Source organism: Schistocerca piceifrons, chromosome 2 (genome assembly GCF_021461385.2).
Source record: "Schistocerca piceifrons isolate TAMUIC-IGC-003096 chromosome 2, iqSchPice1.1, whole genome shotgun sequence".
In the NCBI taxonomy this organism is placed as follows: domain Eukaryota; kingdom Metazoa; phylum Arthropoda; class Insecta; order Orthoptera; family Acrididae; genus Schistocerca; species Schistocerca piceifrons.
The window spans coordinates 78,892,287-78,913,901 of NC_060139.1; positions in this window are offsets into that span (position 1 = coordinate 78,892,287).

A 21,615-nucleotide genomic window follows, 5' to 3' on the forward strand; every position below is an offset into this window, starting at 1 on the left:
ATCTTGCCGCTCTTCTTTGGACCTTCTCAATCTCTGGAATCAGACCCAACTGGTAAGGGTCCCATACGGACGAACAATACTCTAAGACTGGACGAACTAACGTATTGTAAGCAATTTCTTTTGTTGAAGAACTGCATCGCTTCAGGATTCTACCAATAAACCGCAATCTAGAGTTCGCCTTACCCGTTACTTGTGTAATCTGATCATTCCATTTGAGATCATTTCGAATAGTCGCACCCAGATACTTGACGGCTGTTACCGTTTCCAAAGACTGGGCATTTATTTTGTACTCGTACGCAGTGGGTTACACTTCCTAATATTGAGAGATAACTGCCAGTCATTACACCACGCATTTTTTTTCTTCAAATCCTCATTGATTTGTTCTCAACTTTCGCGTGATACTACTTTCCTGTAGACTACAGCATCATAGGCAAACAGTCTAATTCCGCTGTCGACACCATCAACCAGATCGTTTACGTAAATCGTAGAAAGCAGAGGACCTGAAGTTACGCTCGTTTCTGTTGAAGTCACCCCATTCAGGACGACTTACTGCTCTCTGTCTGTTAGCAAACTTCCTATCCAACCGCATATGTCATCGGATAGACCGCAAGCGGACACTTTTTGTAGCAAACGACAGTGCGGAACTGAGTCGAGCGCCTTTCGAAAGTCTAGAAATATGGCATCAACTTGGGAGCCGGTATCTAGAGCCTGTTGTATATCATGCACAAAGAGGGCCAGCTGTGTCTCGCATGACCGCTGTTTCCTAAACCCGTGTTTGTTTCTGCAGATGAGCTTCTCAAAGTCTAGAAAGGTCATTATGTGTGAACACAAAATATGTTCCATGATTCTACAACAAATCGATGTCAGGGAAATTGGCCGGTAATTATGTGCATCCGATTTTCTACCCTTTTTATAGACTGCTATGACCTGGGCCTTCATCCAGTCCCGTGGAACTTTCCACCGTTCCAATGATCTCTGATAGATGATGGATAAGAATGGTGTTATATTTGTAGCATAATCAACATATAATCTTACTGGGATACCGTCTGGGCCGGATGCCTTCCTGGCGTCTAAGGATCTTAACTGTTTTACAATCCCAGATACACTAAAAACTATGCCAGCCATCCTTGCGTTTGTAGATAAATGAAAGGAGGAATGGTGTTGCAGTCCTCTACCGTAAACGAGTTTTCGAACGCTAGGTTTAGAATTTCGGCCTTCTGTTTATCATCATCCGTTACATTAACCCTTCTGTCAGCAATACAAGGTATTGAATTATTTGTAGCGTCCATAGATTTTACGTATGACCAAAATTTTTACGATTATTTTTAGAATCTACAGATAAAATAGTGCTTTGAAATTCGTTGAAAGAATCTCTCATTGACCTTTTGACAGCTGCTTTCATTTCGCATAATTTCTGTCTGTCAGCGGGGCAGTGACTACGTTGAAAGCGACTGTGGAAAATTCTCTGCTTTCTCAGCAACTTAAACTGAGAGATGAACAATGTGATGCAGCAGTGGTGAAAACAAGCGAGCCCCACAGAGTACCAACCGTGGTAGCAACAGCCTTTTCAGAAGAGCCACTCGTGTTTTGGAGCTCAGTAGTTAGAGATATGCGGCTGCATGCTGATTAGTTGATCATACATATGTACAACAGTCATAGGCCTTCTCCAAAGCGCCGAAGGAATCCGTGGAATTGTATTCTGGCAGGTGTTCCACCTGGAACGACTCTACGGTCAACACGAATGTTGTCTGTCTTACGAATTTTGCTGCACAGTGTCCGCCACAAGCAGAGCAACTATGGAGGCAAGGGCTCGTCCCATTTAACTTTCGCTGCCCTAGACGTTGCAAAAATATCTTGAATGATCACAATGAGACTAATTAATCCCAACGGATCAAAAAGGGATAACTTGACAGACTATACAGTGCGTTTTGTGAAGCTGAAGACATTACATGCTGGTTTGACATTGTTCACAATTTGAAACTGATCAGCATTTGGATGACGGAGTAAACCTAAAGTTTTAACATCCTCGCGCTATCAAGCCGTAAATGTAATTGTGTTTCTCACAATTCTGAGGGGATATTTTCGTGTAGTTCTGTACTGTTGCAGCACCTTTCTTCAGTAGTTTCGTGACATCTTGCTGGCTCTTGACTGCAGCGTCTACCATTCGCAGCCTGAGATACAATCGTCGACACAGAAATGATTAGCTAGAATGTTTGCGGCCTCGTTCCGCTCACCCTCTCCGCGGGCCACCTGTAACAGACACCGTACTGCGAGGAAGAGTGCACAAGCCATTCCGCAAGTGACTGTCTCCAATTGGTATTCCTGCAGTGGTGTAGGGCTATCACTCCTCCTCAATATTCGCTGATAAGCGCGCTCTTCGTCCACTACCAGAAATTGTCGATATATCTTCTCTGTGTTTGCTGCGAAGGCAATGCGATCCATGCGGAAGTGTAATATTATGCAGTACAAATCCTGTTCATTGGGTGGTCCTACCATCAGCAAACTGTTCACTGACAAATTCCTGTTAGGAACAATCAAGCACTTCTCTTGTATTAGTAGTTGAACTGGCTTCCTTAAGGAGAGGATAACATGTCATATGGTATGAAATGGTAGCTGTCGTGACTACTGGTTCCATATGTCCTAAATCTTCATACTCCATCATAAACTGGGTGTCTCGCTAGTTTCTGTTCAATCTGAGGGAAGCATTTTGCTGCGGTGTGGAATGAACCGCCTAAATTACTCGACTCTTCACGAAACGTAAGATGAACAATCAATCTACCTGTGGAATCTTTAGTTGTGTGTTCCACATTGTATGTTCCGCATTGCTCCTCTTCTTTCGTCATTGCAAAACGATTTAATTCCTCCATCTCGCAGAATATCTTCAAGAATGTTTGAACTTCAGTGTCGGTCTTTACAAAGCATGACACGACCGGCCGCCTTGACGAAATGTTGTGCTTTATCGTTTGATACTGCCCTGACATAACCCAACCCAGTTCTTCGTACATCCATATTTAAACTGGATGATGGTGGGACATCAGCTGGTATAATTTTTATTAAAAATGAAACTCCTCCAGCTGTACTAGAAAATGGTTCAAATGGTTCTGAGCACTATGGGACTCAACTGCTGTGGTCATAGGTCCCCTAGAACCTACAACTACTTAAACCTAACTAACCTAAGGACAGCACACAACACCCAGCCATCACGAGGCAGAGAAAATCCCTGACCCCGCCGGGAATCGAACCCGGGAACCCGGGCGTGGGAAGCGAGAACGCTACCGCACGACCACGAGATGCGGACGCTGTACTAGAGATTTCATGTTTATTTGACTACTTGTTTCGACGTTGCGTCAACGCCATCTTCAGGCCCGTACACTTTGATGATATCAATTTGTGTGGCTGAGTACTAGAAGTCCGCGGAAAGACCAATACGTGCTCCACTAGTTACTGCCCGCCATCCATGTGGAGCACACATTGCTCTCACCGCGGACTTACAGTACGCACCCACATATCATCAAAGTGTACGGGCCTGAAGATGGCGTTGACGCAACGTCGAAACTAGTAGTCAAATAAATATGAAATCTTAAGTACAGCTGGAGGACTTTCATTTTTAATAAAATAAAACCTAGTTCTGTCTCTTGAAGCAGAGTTCCCTTGGATGCTGCCGTTAATGACAAGAGCATGTGCAAGTGAACTTCGTGCACCACTTAAGGAGCCTTCAAGCAATGTGCAGGCGCTGATGCCATCACAATTGGATGTATCCTTGCAAGACATAATTACCTCGCAACTCCTTATGGAAAAGGCTGACCAGTGTATAAGAACAGAATTTGAAGCCAGTTTGAGTTCCAATAGCTTTCCGACATTCCAAAGGGACGTGTGCTGTCCTCGAAAATAAATACATATCATTGGAAATTGTCATGGCTACAGTACCACCAGAGCACAACACATCTGGGAACAAACAGCAGAACGCCTTCACCGCCAGGCACTCTGGGCATTAGAGAAAGATCTACGCCACAACTAGTGCTGCATGTGTCATATACAATCTACCTCATACATTATACAAGTGCAGCAAATTCCGTCAAGCCGCATGTAGCGAACGCAAAGCTATTGTGATGTGCAACAATTTGTGCTACTATTTTCTGAAGTAGATAACAGGGCTTCTAATTGCAGATCTGTTTGCTGTCTTGCTTGTCGAAAACGACATCACACGTTGCTACACGTAGTACAGGGTGTCCGAAAAGTCTGGCTAGAAGTAAGATACAAATATGAAACTTGTGTCGAATTGTTTACAACTATCAAAGTTTTTTTTCTGTTTTAGGTTCGCAGTACGTAAGTAGTGGATGAGGCGCAGTGCCCAAGAAGCCATGTTATCCAATCAGGAGAAGGCGCAGTGTGTCCTGTGATACCATGAGACACGATCACCAACCACAGTGCAGAGGCACTTCCAGACAACATTTGGAAGGAATCCACCTGATGTCAAGAGCATTAAAGCCTGGTATGAGAAGTTCAAGAACACAGGATCGGTTGCTGACCTTCCGAGGTCTGGTCGACCCAGAACCTCAGCAGACAGGGTGGAAGTTGTAAGGCAGTCTTTTCTGCAAAGTCCGAAGAAATCGGTGTGCAGGGCCTCACGTGAATAACAGATGCGAAAAAGCTCTCTCCATGACATTTTACACAAACGTTTATTGTTTTGTGCATACAAAGTGCAAATCGTTCAGGCCTTGTTGCCCAATGACAGTACACGTCGATATGACTTTGCGGTCGAAATGCTATCACGTACTGAGGACGATGATGGTTATCTCAGACGAATTGCGTTTTCCGACGAAGCGACCTTTTTTGTCCGTGTAGTAGTGAATCACCATGATGTGCGCATTTGGTGTTCACAACCCCCTGGCGAGGTCATGGAGTGCACCAGAGGCAGTCTAAAGGTGAGTCTAAAGGTGAGTGTTTGGTGCGCGCTATTGCACGATCGAATTATCGGGCCATTCTTCTTCGCTGAGGCTACCATCACATCTGCAGTGTATCTGGGCATGTTGCAACTGTATGCTATTCCTCAGCTGCTTCAGTATCACCCCGATGTCTTGTTTCAGCAAGACGGTGCATCGCCTCATTGGGGTTTGGAGTCCGTGCCTATCTCGATATGACCTTTCATGGGCGATGGACTGGTCGTGATGGGCCAACGGTTTGGCCTCCACGCTCTCCTGCCATAACCCCATTAGACTTCTTTTTATGGGGTTATGTCAAGGACGAGATCTACCGAACACTTGTCCCAGATCTTAAAACCCTGCGGCAACGGATAACCACAGTCGTTGAATCGATGTTGGCTAATGTGTGAACGGAAATTGAATATTGCCTAGATGTGCTACGTGCTACCAAGGGTGCTTATGTGGAAATTTACCGATGAGTGAAAAAAACTTTGATAGTTTGTAAACAATTAGAAACCAGATTCATATTTGTATCTTACTACTAACCTGAGTTATCAATTTATGTAATCAGGGAAAGACTTATCGGACAGCCTGTATTACAACAAACGCAAGGTGGAACAATGAAGGATTGTCCAAGTGATATGCAACGTAAGCACAGTGGCGTACATCATCCGTCAAATACGTCGAATTATTGCTCACTGAAAGTCAGCACTGGCAAACGAGTGCTGCTTGCCACAGGACAGTGAGAATAAGGTTCAAAATAGCAGTGGCAAATGCCAAATTTTATTGGAACTCAGACTGGTCAGATTTTTTTCTAAAGGAGCTACGACGTAATTATGTCTTGCGAGGATACATATAGTTGTAATACCATCAGTGCCTGCTTGAAGTCTTGTTAAGTGGTGCAAGTAGTTCACTTGCACATGCTCTTGTCATTGACGGCACCATTACATCTACATCTACACGGCACCATTACATCTACATCTACATCTACATCCACACTCCGCAAGCCACCTGACGGTGTGTGGCGGATGGTACTTTAAGTACCTCTATCGGTTCTCCCTTCTATTCCAGTCTCGTATTGTTCGTGGAAGGAAGGATTGTCGGTATGCCTCTGTGTGGGCTCTAATCTCTCTGATTTTATCCTCATGGTCTCTTCGCGAGATATACGTAGGAGGGAGCAATATACTGCTTGACTCCTCGGTGAAGGTATGTTCTCGAAACTTCAACAAAAGCCCGTACCGAGCTACTGAGCGTCTCCCCTGCAGAGTCTTCCACTGGAGTTTATCTATCACCTCCGTAACGCTCTCGCGATTACTAAATGATCCTGTAACGAAGTGCGCTGCTCTCCGTTGGATCTTCTCTATCTCTTCTATCAACCCTATCTGGTACGGATCCCACACTGGTGAGCAATATTCAAGCAGTGGGCGAACAAGTGTACTGTAACCTACTTCCTTTGTTTTCGGATTGCATTTCCTTAGGATTCTTCCAATGAATCTCATTCTGGCATCTGCTTTATCGACGATCAACTTTATATGATCATTCCATTTTAAATCACTCCTAATGCCTACTCCCAGAAAATTTATGGAATTAACTGCTTCCAGTTGCTGACCTGCTATACTGTAGCTAAATGATAGAGGATCTTTCTTTCTATGTATTCGCAGCACATTACACTTGTCTACATTGAGATTTAATTGACATTCCCTGCACCATGCGTCAATTCGTTGCAGATCCTCCTGCATTTCAGTACAATTTTCCATTGTTACAACCTCTCGATATACTACAGCATCATCCGCAAAAAAGCCTCAGTGAACTTCCGATGTTATCCACAAGGTCACTTATGTATATTGTGAATAGCAACGGTCCTACGACACTCCCCTGCGGCACACCTGAAATCACTCTTACTTCGGAAGAGTTCTCTCCATTGAGAATGACATACTGCGTTCTGTTATCTAGGAACTCTTCAATCCAATCACACAATTGGTCTGATAGTCCATATGCTCTTACTTTGTTCATTAAACGACTGTGGGGAACTCTATCGGGCGCCTTGCGGAAGTCAAGAAACACGGCATCTACCTGGGAACCCGTGTCTATGGCCCTCTGAGTCTCGTGGACGAATAGCGCGAGCTGGGTTTCACACGATCGTCTTTTTCAAAACCCATGCTGATTCCTACAGAGTAGATTTCTAGTCTCCAGAAAAGTCATTATACTCGAACATAAGCTGAGGACAGGTCAACTTCCGGAAACATGACATAGTGTGTTAAAACAGACTTCCAGCTATATTTGCTGTCTGCCTCCGGGAACACATATTGTAAAAAAAGGAAACAATAAAAGAACAAACCTGCCGAAGACATGTGAAACATATTTAGGGATTAAACAAAATAAATTGTTCACATATCGGCCGAGTTTGTAGAGGATCTACGATATCTCGCCCACACAACAGCCTCCGAGTAGCTTGAACTGCAAGAGTGCTTCTCTGCTTCCAGTAAACTAAATGTGTTCTACCTAGAAGGCGGGTCCTGCTATGCTATACTGTATTTAAAAACTCAGTTTTTGTTTGTATGCGTATTTTTATCAATGTGTGGAAAAAAGCAGGTGCTGACAGATGTGAATGTTACCGAACTATTAGTTTAATAAATCTTGGTTGCACAATGTTAATATAAATACCATACAGAATAATGGAAAAGCTGGCAGAAGCCTACCTCGGGGAAGATCAGTCTGGTTTCTGGAGAAATGTGGAAACACGCGAGGCGATACTTACCCGAAGAATTCTCTAGAAGAGAGGTCAGTGAAAGGCAAACCTACGTTTATAGCGTTTGTAGACATAGAGAAAGCTTTAGACAATGTTGACTGGAATACTCTCTTTAAACCTCTGAAGGTAGCAGGGCAAAATACAGGGCACGAATGGCTATTTGCAACATGTAAGAAATCAAATGTCAGTTATAAGAGTCGAGGGCTTGAAAGGGAAGCAGTGGTTGAGAAGGGAGTGAGACAGGGTTGAAGCCTTTCTCCGACGATATTTAAGGTATACAGTGGGCAAGCAGTAAAGGAAACCAAAGAAAAATTTGCAGGAGCAATTGAAGTTCAGAGAGAAAAAGTAAAAATTTTGAGGTCCGCCGATGTCATTCTAATTCTTTCAGACAGCAAAGGACTTGGAACAGCAGTTGAACGGAATGTGTGGTGTCTTGAAAGGAGGATATAAGAGGAACAACAAAATCAAAACAAAGACAATGAAATGTAGTCGAATTAAATCAGGTGATGCTGAGAGATTGATATTAGAGAACGAGACACTGGACGTGAGTTTTGCTATTAGGGCAGCAAAACCACTGATGTTGGCATGGCCAAAATAGAGAGGAAATAAAATGTAGACTCGGAATGGCAAGTAAAGTGTTTCTGAAGAAGTGAAATTTTTTGACATCGGATGTAGATTTACGAGGGCAGTTCAATAAGTAATGCAACACATTTTTTTTCTTGGCCAATTTTGGTTGAAAAGACCGGAAATTTCTTGTGGAATATTTTCAAACATTCCCGCTTCGTCTCGTATAGTTTCATTGACTTCCGACAGGTGGCAGCGCTGTACGGAGCTGTTAAAATGGCGTCTGTAACGGATGTGCATTGCAAACAACAGGCAGTGATCGAGTTTCTTTTGGCGGAAAACCAGGGCATCTCAAATATTCATAGGCGCTTGCAGAATGTCTACAGTGATCTGACAGTGGACAAAAGCACGGTGAGTTGTTGGGCAAAGCGTGTGTCATCATCGCCGCAAGGTCAAGCAGGACTGTCTGATCTCCCGCGTGCGGGCCGGCCGTGCACAGGTGTGACTCCTGCAATGGCGGAGCGTGCGAACACACTCGTTCGAGATGATCGACAGATCACCATCAAACAACTCAGAGCTCAACTTGACATCCCTGTTCGTAGTGCTGTCACAATTCTTCACCAGTTGGGATATTCAAAGGTTTGTTCCCGCTGGGTCCCTCGTTGTCTAACCGAACACCATAAAGAGCAAAGGAGAACCATCTGTGCGGAATTGCTTGCTCGTCATGTGGCTGAGGGTGACAATTTCTTGTCAAAGATTGTTACAGGCGATGAAACATGGGTTCGTCACTTCGAACCTGAAACAAAACGGCAATTAATGGAGTGGCGCCACACCCACTCCCCTACCAAGAAAAAGTTTAAAGCCATACCTTCAGCCGGTAAAGTCATGGTTACAGTCTTCTGGGACGCTGAAGGGGTTATTCTGTTCGATGTCCTTCCCCATGGTCAAACGATCAACTCTGAAGAGTATTGTGCTACTCTTCAGAAATTGAAGAAACGACTTCAGCGTGTTCGTAGGCACAAAAATCTGAACGAACTTCTCCTTCTTCATGACAACGCAAGACCTCACACAAGTCTTCGCACCCGAGAGGAGCTCACAAACCTTCAGTGGACTGTTCTTCCTCATGCACCCTACAGCCCCGATCTCGCAACGTCGGATTTCCATATGTTTGGCCCAATGAAGGACGCAATCCGTGGGAGGCACTACGCGGATGATGAAGAAGTTATTGATGCAGTACGACGTTAGCTCCGACATCGACCAGTGGAATGGTACCGTGCAGGCATACAGGCCCTCATTTCAAGGTGGCGTAAGGCCGTAGCATTGAATGGAGATTACGTTGAAAAATAGTGTTGTGTAGCTAAAAGATTGGGGAACAACCTGGTGTATTTCAATGCTGAATAAAACAACCCCTGTTTCAGAAAAAAAATGTGTTGCATTACTTATTGAACTGCCCTCGTATGTGTCAGGAAGTCTTCTCTGAAAGTAAAATTTGAAATTTGTGGTAAGGTCTTATGAGACCAGACTGCTGAGGTCATCGGTCCCTAAGCTTACGCACTGCTTAATCTAACTTAAACTAACTTACGCGAAAGACAACACACACACCCATACCCGAGGGAGGACTCGAACCTCCGACTGCGGATCGTGGCAAGACGCCTGAGACTACGCGATTGTCTGAAAGTATTTCTGTGGAGTAAAGCGATGTATCGAAGTGAGACATAGACGATAAACAGGTTAGACAAGAAGAGAACAGAAGCTTTTGAAACGCGGTGCTACAGAAGGATGCTGAAGATTACATGGGTAGGCCATGTTCCTAATGAGGTGTTGAATAGAAGCAGGGAGAAAAGAATTTTGTGGCACTAGAAGAAGGGATCACCAATTTAGTACTGAAGGGAAGGGTATGGGATAAAAATCATAGAGGAAGACTAACAGGTGGGTACATCAAGCAAATTAAGAAGGATGTAGGTTGCAGTAGTTATTCGGGGATAAAGAAGCGTGCACAGGACGGAGTAGCTTGGAGAGCTGCATCAATCGACAACAACAACTACAACACACTAGTATCTCACTAAATAAAACACGGTAAATTTTGGTGATAAGAATCTCAGTAAATTAGCTTACTACGCCTACTTTCATTCACTGCTTTCATATGGCATCATATTCTGGGGTAATTCATCGTTGAGTAGAAAAGTATTCATTGCTCAAAAACGTGTAATCAGAATAATTGCTGGAGCCCACCCACGGTCATCCTGCAGACATCTGTTTAAGGATCTAGGGATCCTCACAGTAACCTCACAGTATATATATTCACTTATGAAATTTGTTGTTAATAATCCAGCCCAGTTCAAAAGTAATAGCAGTGTGCATAGCTATAACACCAGGAGAAAGGATGATCTTCACTATGCAGGTTTAAATCTGACTTTGGCACAGAAAGGGGTAAATTATGCTGCCACAAAAGTCTTTGGTCACCTATCAAACAGCATCAAAAGCCTGACAGATAGCCAAGTAACATTTAAAAATAAGTTAAAAGAATTTCTAGATGACAACTCCTTCTACTCATTGGCTGAATTTTTAGATATAAATTAAGGGGGGCAAGAAATAAATAAATAAATAAATAAAATAAAAAATTAAAAAAACAACAACTTAAACATTAGTGTCATGCAATATTTTGTGTAATGTAATATCTTGTACAGACATCTTTTATTAACCGACACGTTCCACATCATTACGAAGTGTCGTATTCATGATCTATGGAACAAGTATTAATCTAATCTAATCGGTGATAATAAGTTCAAGTCTTTTATCGAAATAACAACTGGTGACAGTGACTGGTAACAGTAAACTTGTTGTTTCATTTAATGTCAATAACAGTCACGGTAAAGCCTAACCTAAAACGTTCGCATTTAAGGTTGTGTGAAACTCTTTAAAGTGCTCAAAGGCGCAAGAAGTCTCGGCGCGGGCCGCTAGATGTCTCTGGCAGGGACTCGGGCGGCCACGATGGCTGACGTATTGTGAGGGAGCCCTGCGCTCCCCACCATGAGACTTTCGCCCAGCTCTCCCTCCTCCCGCATGTCGCCAGCGGCGGGCATTCCTTGTTGACAGCAGTGTTCTCTGCTCTCTCCTCCTTGCCCCGTTTCTCTTCCCACTGCCGCGGCTGGCCCTCAAGGCCAAGGTCAGACGCCGCTGCTCGTAAAGCTAGCAGCGGGCGTGGCGGCCTTGAACGCCGCTGCAGTCCTGTGGTGCGACTGTGGGGGCGTACTGGGAAGAGTGACAACGTTCACCAAGTACGACTGAGGCGCCGATCTTTCTCATACCCCTCTTAAACTGCTGTTTTTACGATGAGAATAAATATTACACGATATGTTCTGGCAAATGGAGAAGCAGTGACAAATATGTAAAGAAAAAGTTTCTTGTGCTGGCCATTTTCGCAGCAGCTGTATATAAATTACAGTAGTTCAATCAACTACAACGCAATACATGTGATGAAAGATATATAGAACAAACAAGCAGAACGTTCGACAGCCGGTACAAAGAACGTATCAGAGCACGGAAATATGGGACAAGCTAGTCAACTTTTACAGAACATTTAAGAGAACAGTCACACACCTATTACAAGAGAGAAAGACATGAAAATAATTAGAATATATAATGAGACACCTCATAGTCTTACAAGGAAATTGCCACATATTCAGAACAAAGGCTGAAAGGAATATACTACTAAATGACCAAGTGAAAATCACTGACTACTCACTGTTTACACTGATTGATCATATAACAGACAGTAATTCCAATAGATGATCACATTTCACATTTGCCTCTCCCAAGTATTTAAATGTATGTGAGAAAGGCACACGCACACACACCAGAACTTGCATCAGCACGCATATGGTTCGGATGGCTCGGAGCACTATGGGACTTAACTTCTGAGGTCATCAGTCCTCCTAGAACTTAGAACTACTTAAACCTAACTAACCTAAGGACATCACACACATCCATGCCAGAGGCAGGATTCGAATCTGCGACCGTAGCGGTCGCGCGGTTCCAGACTGTAGCGCCTAGAACCGCTCGGCCACTCCGGCCGGCAGCAGACATATGGCTAGAAAGAAAACAACTGAAAACAAAATCTGAGAAAGTTGGCAATACTTGCAGAGACGAATGACACTCTGGACAAAGGAAACGGCAGTTAAAGTGCCGTATGTTGAAAACAGTGACCACAAGGAAAACAGCAAACTTGTAACCAGTGTGTCACATGAGAGTAAGCTGTTTGGCTTAAAAATAATGAATCAGATGCTGATCCTAAGTACTTTAAAATTTTATTATAAAAACATCAATGAGCTGTTTTGAACCTGCAAAAGAAACAAAGTATGTAATATTTCAGGACACCCACTGAACAAATATGCCTTGTAACTAAGGCGAAACACGTCTGGAAGCATAAGGTAATAAAAAAAACTTAATATGCAACACGCAAAAGAAGTTTTTCTTTTGAACTACTGTAATTTATTTAAATCAGAATTTTGAAATGAGTAAATAACACTATTTAGAGAAACAAACATCCGTAATAAACAGATTTAGTGCAAAGTATTAGTTGGTAAATACGAAGGTGATTTGCTAAGTCTGGTAAAAAACCAAGAAAAGATCTTTGTTTCGTAAACAACTCACCTTAATTCTAGACATAGTCTCCTTTGAGAGATATACACTTGGTCCAGCGATCCTACAGCTTTTTCATCCATCGGAAAATCAGGTTTTCTCAAACTCTGCAAAATAGTCATTAACTGCAACTATTACTTTCTCATTTGATGAAAATTTCTTCCCAGCAGGCCAAAATTTCAAGTTATGGAACAGGAAGAAGTCACTTGTGGCCAAGTCTGGTGAGCAGGGTGGATGAGCAACCAATTCAAAGCCCAGCTCATGCCCTTTGGCCATTGTTGTCGTCGATGTGTGGGATGGTGTATTGTCCTGGTAAAAGAAAACTTGTGTGCCAACCTTGGTTCTCTTTCAGCCAACGCGAGTTTCAAACGATCTAGCAATGAAGCTTAATTGGATCCAATTACGGTTCTGCCTTATTCCAAGTAACCTATGAGGATTATTCCATGGAAATCCCAAAAAAACAGTGGACATGCTTACAAGCTGGCAAAACGATCTTTGCCTTCCTTGGTGCACTTTCACCAGCCTTTGTCCATTGTTATGATTGTCGTTTTGACTATGGTGTGTAATGATGGATCCAGGTATCATCAAGAGTCACAAATAAGCGCAAAAACTCTTGCGGACTGCGATTGAAGATCACCAGACATTGTGTTGAAATGTGCGTAATCGCGACACCCACCTCGCACACAGCTTCTTCATAGCCAATTATCCGTGCAGGAAATTACACACTCGCACAGTTAAGGTGCGTGAAGTCTCAGCAATCTTACGAATTTTTATTCCGCGGTCTTGCATTACCATGCCATGGATTTAGTCAATGGTTTCCTCAACTCGACGGCCGGACCACGCTTCGTCTTCGCTGTTTGTGCGGCCACGTTTAAATTCGTTAATTCAAAAGTAATTGGTCTTGAATGATGGTGCTAAGTCAGCGTGAACTTCAGTCAAACGTTTTGATTTGTGCGGCAGTCTAACTTTTCAAATAAAAATGTTTAATAACAGCATATAAGCCACTTTTCTCCATTTTAATTCGCAGTCGATACAATGATCAATTCAGACGACTGTCAACAATGAACTGTACCAACCACGTTGGTGAAATTGCTTACATGATCTTTAGAATAATCAAGCTTATAAGTCATGAAGGAGCAACCAGATTTTGCCATTATTTCGAGGAAATTTACAAAACGTATCACAGCAGTTTCGTAAAGGTTTACACAGCGTGTCGATGCAATAAAATTCCAAGTTTCCTTCCGCGTCAATTCGTAATGAGTCCGCGATAGGGCACGTTCTTCGTCAGAAGACGAAACAAAAGTACATACTCTCCGAAACATCACGGACTCACTGAGCAGTAAGCAGTAAGGGACCCGAGAACAATTTACAGATATTAGTTCACTACTTATTTCAACCGAAATCGATATATGTGAGAGTTTTCTCAGCGACACTGATTTTTTGCATCTCTACAGCGAAATAAGATATTTTACAATACTGCGAACTTCTCTCTTGTGATTTACCTGTCAGTAGGGTATAAAATTTTGTTGTAATCAGAGGTAAAACTGAATACTATACATTCTGATTTTTCTGAGCCTGCAACGTTGTAGATGTCTTGTAAGGACTTTATACGTACATTAAGCCAAAACGCTGCTGTATTCAAAGATTCCACCAGAAAATAGCATCTTCATAAAAAGTCTTTGAATGTAGCAGCGTTTATGATTACTTCACGTACACATAGATTACTGTACATCAGGAAGCTAGCGGTGAGAGCACATTCAACGAGTCGGTTTGAAACCCAGTGTTGGGGAAAGACAAGGAGCTTTAAAATGATTGGCACTCTTCATTGGTGTTCACTTATTCACGGACTCCAGTGTTGTATATTACTTTGACAAGAGGTATCTCGAATAGAACGACCTCCTCCATGTCAATCACCATAAACTCGGAAAACATTGGTCACATGAGACGCAACAGTCCTTAAACCCATAGATAACGGCAGTCGTATAGTAGGGCTATTCGGGAAGTAAGGAAAGATCGGTCGCGAAATCGAAACCAGAATGAAAATGCCGTGAAGCTTTACACAGATGTATCGGGCAGTGTCCCTAGTACGCTTTTGTGCAATAAATACTTTATTCCTCAGTGATGAATTACCCCAAAATATGATGCCATATGCAAGCAATCAGTGAAAATAGGCGTAGTAAGCTAATTTACTAAGATGTTTATCACCAAAATTTGCAATGACCCTTATTGCACAAGTAGCTGAACTCAAACGTTTCAGCAGATCATCAATGTGTTTCTTCCAATTTAATCTCTCATCATCAGTTCTCGACGGCACGCTGCAGGGACACTGCTCTTCTCAGTTCTGCACGTACAGTGAGCTCGAAAGGATGCCTAGAAAGTAGTGTTTCCCACGAAGTATGTGTGCCTGCCGAGAGATTTCACCTGATTTCACCCAACCCCACATAACGTAACTGTGATGAATTTCCTTTTTCATGTCAGATTAGATTAGATTAACACCAGTTCCATGCATCATGAATACGATATTTCGTAATGATGTGGAACGAGTCAAATTTTCCAATACATGACATAATTTAATTTAACAACATAACTGAGTTAATATAACAACTTTTTTATTTTTGGTTTTTTTAATTTTTTTTATAATTTTTTGTTTGATTTTTTCTTTTTTACTTAATTTATGTCTAAAAATTCCTCTATGGAGTAGAAGAAGTTGTCATTCAGAAATTCTTTTAATTTCTTCTTAAATACTTGTTGGTTATCTGTCAGACTTTTGATACTATTTGGTAAGTGACCAAAGGCTTTAGTGGCAGTATAATTCACCCCTTTCTGTGCCAAAGTTAGATTTAATCTTGAATAGTGAAGATCATCCTTTCTCCTAGTATCGTAGTTATGCACACTGCTATTACTTTTGAATTGGGTTTGGTTGTCAATAACAAATTTCATTAGAAAGTATATATACTGAGAAGCTACTGAGAATATCCCTAGATCCTTAAATAAATGTCTGCAGGATGATCTTGGGTGGACTCCAGCTATTATTCTGATTACACGCTTTTGTGCAATAAATACTTTATTCCTCAGTGATGAATTACCCCAAAATATGATGCCATATGCAAGCAATCAGTGAAAATAGACGTAGTAAGCTAATTTACTAAGATGTTTATCACCAAAATTTGCAATGACCCTTATTGCACAAGTAGCTGAACTCAAACGTTTCAGCAGATCATCAATGTGTTTCTTCCAATTTAATCTCTCATCATCAGTTCTCGACGGCACGCTGCAGGGACAATGAGGACGTTTCTGCAGCGTTTTCGATGAGAAGTGTTTAATCACCCACCATACAGCCCAGACTTGGTTCCCTCTAATTTTCATCTCTACTCACATGAACCGCTGGCTGTGAAGACAATATTTTTGCGCAAACAATGTGCTGCAGTCCGGCGCAGAAAATTTTCGGAAAAGAGTCAGCCTTCCATTGCGAGGGTATTGGAAAGTTGATACAACATTACGACAAATGTCTTAAGTCGGAGCGACGACTATGTAGAGAAGTAGCTGGAAGGTGTAGCTAACCGTTGCAAATAAAACAGCCTTGATTTTCACTGTGGTTTACATTTCGCGAGCGATCATTCTTTACTTCACAAATTGCCCTCGTAGATTCAATATTTGGTAGGGAAGACGCATGTTATGTTGAGTGGAGAGTTACCGGCAGATATGGAACTTCAGGTATGAGGGTTGCGCCTTTCGCTGCTCATTTTGTGTATTAATGGCCGGGAAGACAATACTTGTGGTCAACTTAAGATTTTCGCAGATAGTGCAGTTATCTATAATTAAGTTGTGTGCGAAAGAGCCGGCGAATCCTGCCTCGGGCATGGATGTGTGTGATGTCCTTAGGTTATTTAGGTTTAAGTAGTTCTAAGTCTAGGGGACTGATGATCACAGATGTCAAGTCCAATAGTGCTTAGAGCCATTTGAACCATTTTTTGCGCGAAAGAAAGCTGCACACGTATTCAACCTGATCTTGTTGAGATTTCAAAGTCGTGCAACGAATGGAACCTTGCTTTAAATATTCTGAAATGTAAAATCGTACAGTTTAGAAATTGGAAAAATTAACCAGGTACGAGTGGGATTCGCGCTCTGAGGGTTCTGTGCAAACTTAACTATGTTTGCAGACAGTTCATTCATCCCGGGAATCGAGAATGGTTCAAATGGCTCCAAGCACTGTGGGACTTAACATCTGAGGTCGTCAGTCCCCTAGAACTTAGAACTACTTAAACCTAACGAACCTAAGGACATCACACACATCCATGTCCGAGGCAGGACCCGAACCTGCGACTGTAGCAGCAACGCGATTCCGGACTGAAGCGCCTAAAACCGCTCGGCCACAGGGCCGGCTGAATCGAGAATCTCGACTATTTTCACCTGATATCGACATTGATACTGGCAACATATCGGCCCCAGGAATTACAAGACTTTCGAGAGTTCAGAGAGCAAACGACAAAAGAAACATTTGTTTCGTATGATACGATCATAAATTAACGATTTTCGGATTTTTTCCTTTACATGTACTGTGAATTCTTGCATCTTTCAAATTTTATGGTTCTAGATAAGCGGCAAGTAACCAATAGGTTTTGACGAGTGAGTTTGCGGGTGTCAACATACGTAACTTAAATGGCCGTATCTTTTCACTGCGCCGAGTCAGAAGCTTTAATTTCTTACACCGCCAAGGGAACGCATCTTTGTATCTGACATAAATTTAAAGCTGATACTTGTTGTATCCGTTCCTGAGAAAAGGGTTATTAAAAGTAGGTCAGAGAGACAGACAGACAGACAGATGGACAGCGAAATGATCCTATAAGGTTTCCGTTTTTACCAACTGTGGTAGGAAACCTAAAAACGACTACAATGTCAAGGAGTCACAGTTTGTATCTAGGAATTCATAAAAAATACTTGGCTTTAAGAGTTTGTGGGGATATGAAATGGAATGATCAAATAGGTTCAGTCGCACACAACGCGAGGTGGTGGACATCAGTTTATTCGTACAGTATGTGGGAAATGCAATTAGTCTACAAAGGAGATTGCTTAAAAAACTCTTATGCGACCCATCCTAAAATATTGCTGTCAGAATGGACTAACAGGGGATATTCAACACACGAATGCTCACCGGTTTTTTGTTCCATGTGAGAACATCACGTAAATGCTGAAAGCCCTTAACTGGGACACTCTTAAAGGTAGACGCCAACTATCACTCGAAAGTTTATTCGCAAATTTTCAAGAACAAATATTAACCGAGAAATTTAGAAATACACTGCAGCCCGCTACGCATCTTTCGCTTATGGACCGTAAAGACAACACTAGACTGATTCCAGCATGTACAGATGCGTTTACATAGACCTTCTTTCCGAGCTCCGTAACCGATTGGAATGGGAATAAGCCTGGCACGTGGTACATTGTGGAGCACACTCAGCCGTGCACTTCAGTGTTTTGCAGAGTATGGATGAAGGTGCAGATATAAAACAAGCCGTACATTATCACACAAGATGTTAAAATCTTTGAGGTCAAAATTTTACCAAGTAGGAGTAATTTAAAACAAGAAACAAATGCTCTGAAATGAGTATTTAAGGTGATGCGAGGTCTCGAAAGCGAGTTGCTTCTGAGGTACGTGTTTTTGAACTGCTTATGTTTCTTCATGGAAACTGTCGTCACCGTAGCAGTGGATTGTACATCGTCTCACGTCTCGTTTGAAATGCAAAAGACTGTAAAGAATTCTGACACTGTGTGTTATGTTACTGAATCATCACTAACATTCCAGATTCCTGAAATAATAACTTATGGACTGCATGTATCTGAACACGTAGCTTAGCTTGTGTTGTATTTGTTACTCCCGTGAGGTCACCGAAGTTAAGGGCTGTCGGGCTTGGCTAACACTTGGATGGGTGACCATCCGGATTTGCCAAGCGCTGTTGGCAGGCGGTGTGCACTCAGCCCTTGTGAGGTAGAATGAGAAGCTACTTGATCGAAAAGTAGTGATTCCGGTCTCGCACACTGACAACGACTGGCAGTGCTGCGTGCTGATCACTTGTCTCTTCAGATGTGCATCCAGTGACGCCTGCAGTCTGAGGATGACACGGCGGTCGGTCAGTGCCTTTGGGCCCTTGGAGGGCTGTTCGAACGGAGTTTAGTTTTAGTTGTTCCCCTAGCTCTTATGACTGCAACACATGATTACCACCTCCTCCTACATCACTCACAAACTTTCTTCTACTCAGGTCAAAATGTAATTTTCCCTAAATTAACTGTTTATATCGGTGGCAACTAGCTCTTATGACTGCAACACATGATTACCACCTCCTCCTACATCACTCACAAAATTTCTTCTACTCAGGTCAAAATGTAATTTTCCCTAAATTAACTGTTTATATCGGTGGCAACTAGCATCAAGCGTTTCTGAAGGTTCTTTTATTGAACCAAGGCATAATGAGACTTTTTTTGCACTCGCTTTGGTGCCAGCGAATAAATTTTGTAAGTCGTGCCCAAGTTCACTCCCGTCCTTCCTTTTGATTTCATTGTTACCAAGGCCGAAAATCTCCTTTCACACTCGCAAACTGTGGTGAATGACATGGTAATTTTAAATGTATTTCAAATGTTTTGATCTGTGGCCAAGGGAGATACGCGCAAGCGCCACCTGTTCTCCACTTGTCACTCTCAGATGCTGTGCTGTGTTTCAGAAGAGATAAACAAACATGAACCTTTGATATAGAGAAAAATGTAAGTTGTGTCACCCATGTTCGCTTTCTAGATAGTAGGCTGCAATTGTATGTGTGTGTACGTCACACGTCTCCTCCTAAATCACTCAACCGATTTCAACCAAATTTGGTATACATATCACATATCTCTTGCTGTCAGGCAACAATCACTGTGGGGGTACGAATCACTTACCTAACATAGGTCAGGAGATACGACGTTATAAAAACTGAGATGCTTGAAAAACTGCCGCATTATGCATGACGTTTAAATGTATAATTTTTGTGCTACTAATTGTATTCGCAATAAATTTCACAAGCAGAATACATACATGCCGGTAAATACAACTACAAAAGTATAGCACGGTACCACACATAGTATAGGAGATATGACGGCATACACAATTAGGAGAGTGAAATGACGTCATACACAATGAGGAGAAATGGCTTCGATTCAAATGGCTCTGAGCACTATGGGACTTAAATTCTGAGGTCAGCAGTCCCCTAGAACTTAGAACTACTTAAACCTAACTAACCTAAGGACATCACACACACCCATGCCCGAGGCAGGATTCGAACCTGCGACCGTAGCGGTCGCGGGGTTCCAGACTGTAGCGCCTAGAACCGCTCGGCCACCCCGGCCAACTTTAACAGCAAACCAAATGGTGATGCAATACGCCTCGCTCTTAGCGTATATCAGTGGATTGATATATCCTTACCACTTTCTAGCATATTCTACGGATCTGTGACGAACCACACGCCCCCTCTTTGGATGTTTTCTATTTCTGACCTCTGGTAAGGGTCCAAAACCGACGAGCAGTAGTCATTTACGAATATAACGCGTCACTTGCCCATGTGATCGATAGCATGAGGTCAGCGAGAAGACTGAACGTAATTGCCAGCGAGAAATGTGTACCCTAAAACACTGGGGACAAGTAATTACTAAAGTCTACGGAAGGTTTATTGTTTTAAAGATGGAAGAGATAGACTTCCTGACATACGAATTCATTTAACGGAACACGGATAAGGGCATACGCAGTGGATGCTTCTCAACAGATGGGAGACAACAGCGTTTATGAGCAATCGCTGAACACAATAAGGTATTTGAAGAACTAGGTCTGAAGCCACAGTCACTGGGGAATCGTATATAATTCAGTTCGCAGCTAAATGAAAGGCAGTTGGTTTTTCTTGAGCCATACATGTTTCGCTTCTCTTTTTAAGAAGCCTCTTCAGTGGCCTGTAATACATGTTTATTTTTATACATAAAATACACTCCTGGAAATGGAAAAAAGAACACATTGACACCGGTGTGTCAGACCCACCATACTTGCTCCGGACACTGCGAGAGGGCTGTACAAGCAATGATCACACGCACGGCACAGCGGACACACCAGGAACCGCGGTGTTGGCCGTCGAATGGCGCTAGCTGCGCAGCATTTGTGCACCGCCGCCGTCAGTGTCAGCCAGTTTGCCGTGGCATACGGAGCTCCATCGCAGTCTTTAACACTGGTAGCATGCCGCGACAGCGTGGACGTGAACCGTATGTGCAGTTGACGGACTTTGAGCGAGGGCGTATAGTGGGCATGCGGGAGGCCGGGTGGACGTACCGCCGAATTGATCAACACGTGGGGCGTGAGGTCTCCACAGTACATCGATGTTGTCGCCAGTGGTCGGCGGAAGGTGCACGTGCCCGTCGACCTGGGACCGGACCACAGCGACGCACGGATGCACGCCAACACCGTAGGATCCTACGCAGTGCCGTAGGGGACCGCACCGCCACTTCCCAGCAAATTAGGGACACTGTTGCTCCTGGGGTATCGGCGAGGACCATTCGCAACCGTCTCCATGAAGCTGGGCTACGGTCCCGCACACCGTTAGGCCGTCTTCCGCTCACGCCCCAACATCGTGCAGCCCGCCTCCAGTGGTGTCGCGACAGGCGTGAATGGAAGGACGAATGGAGACGTGTCGTCTTCAGCGATGAGAGTCGCTTCTGCCTTGGTGCCAATGATGG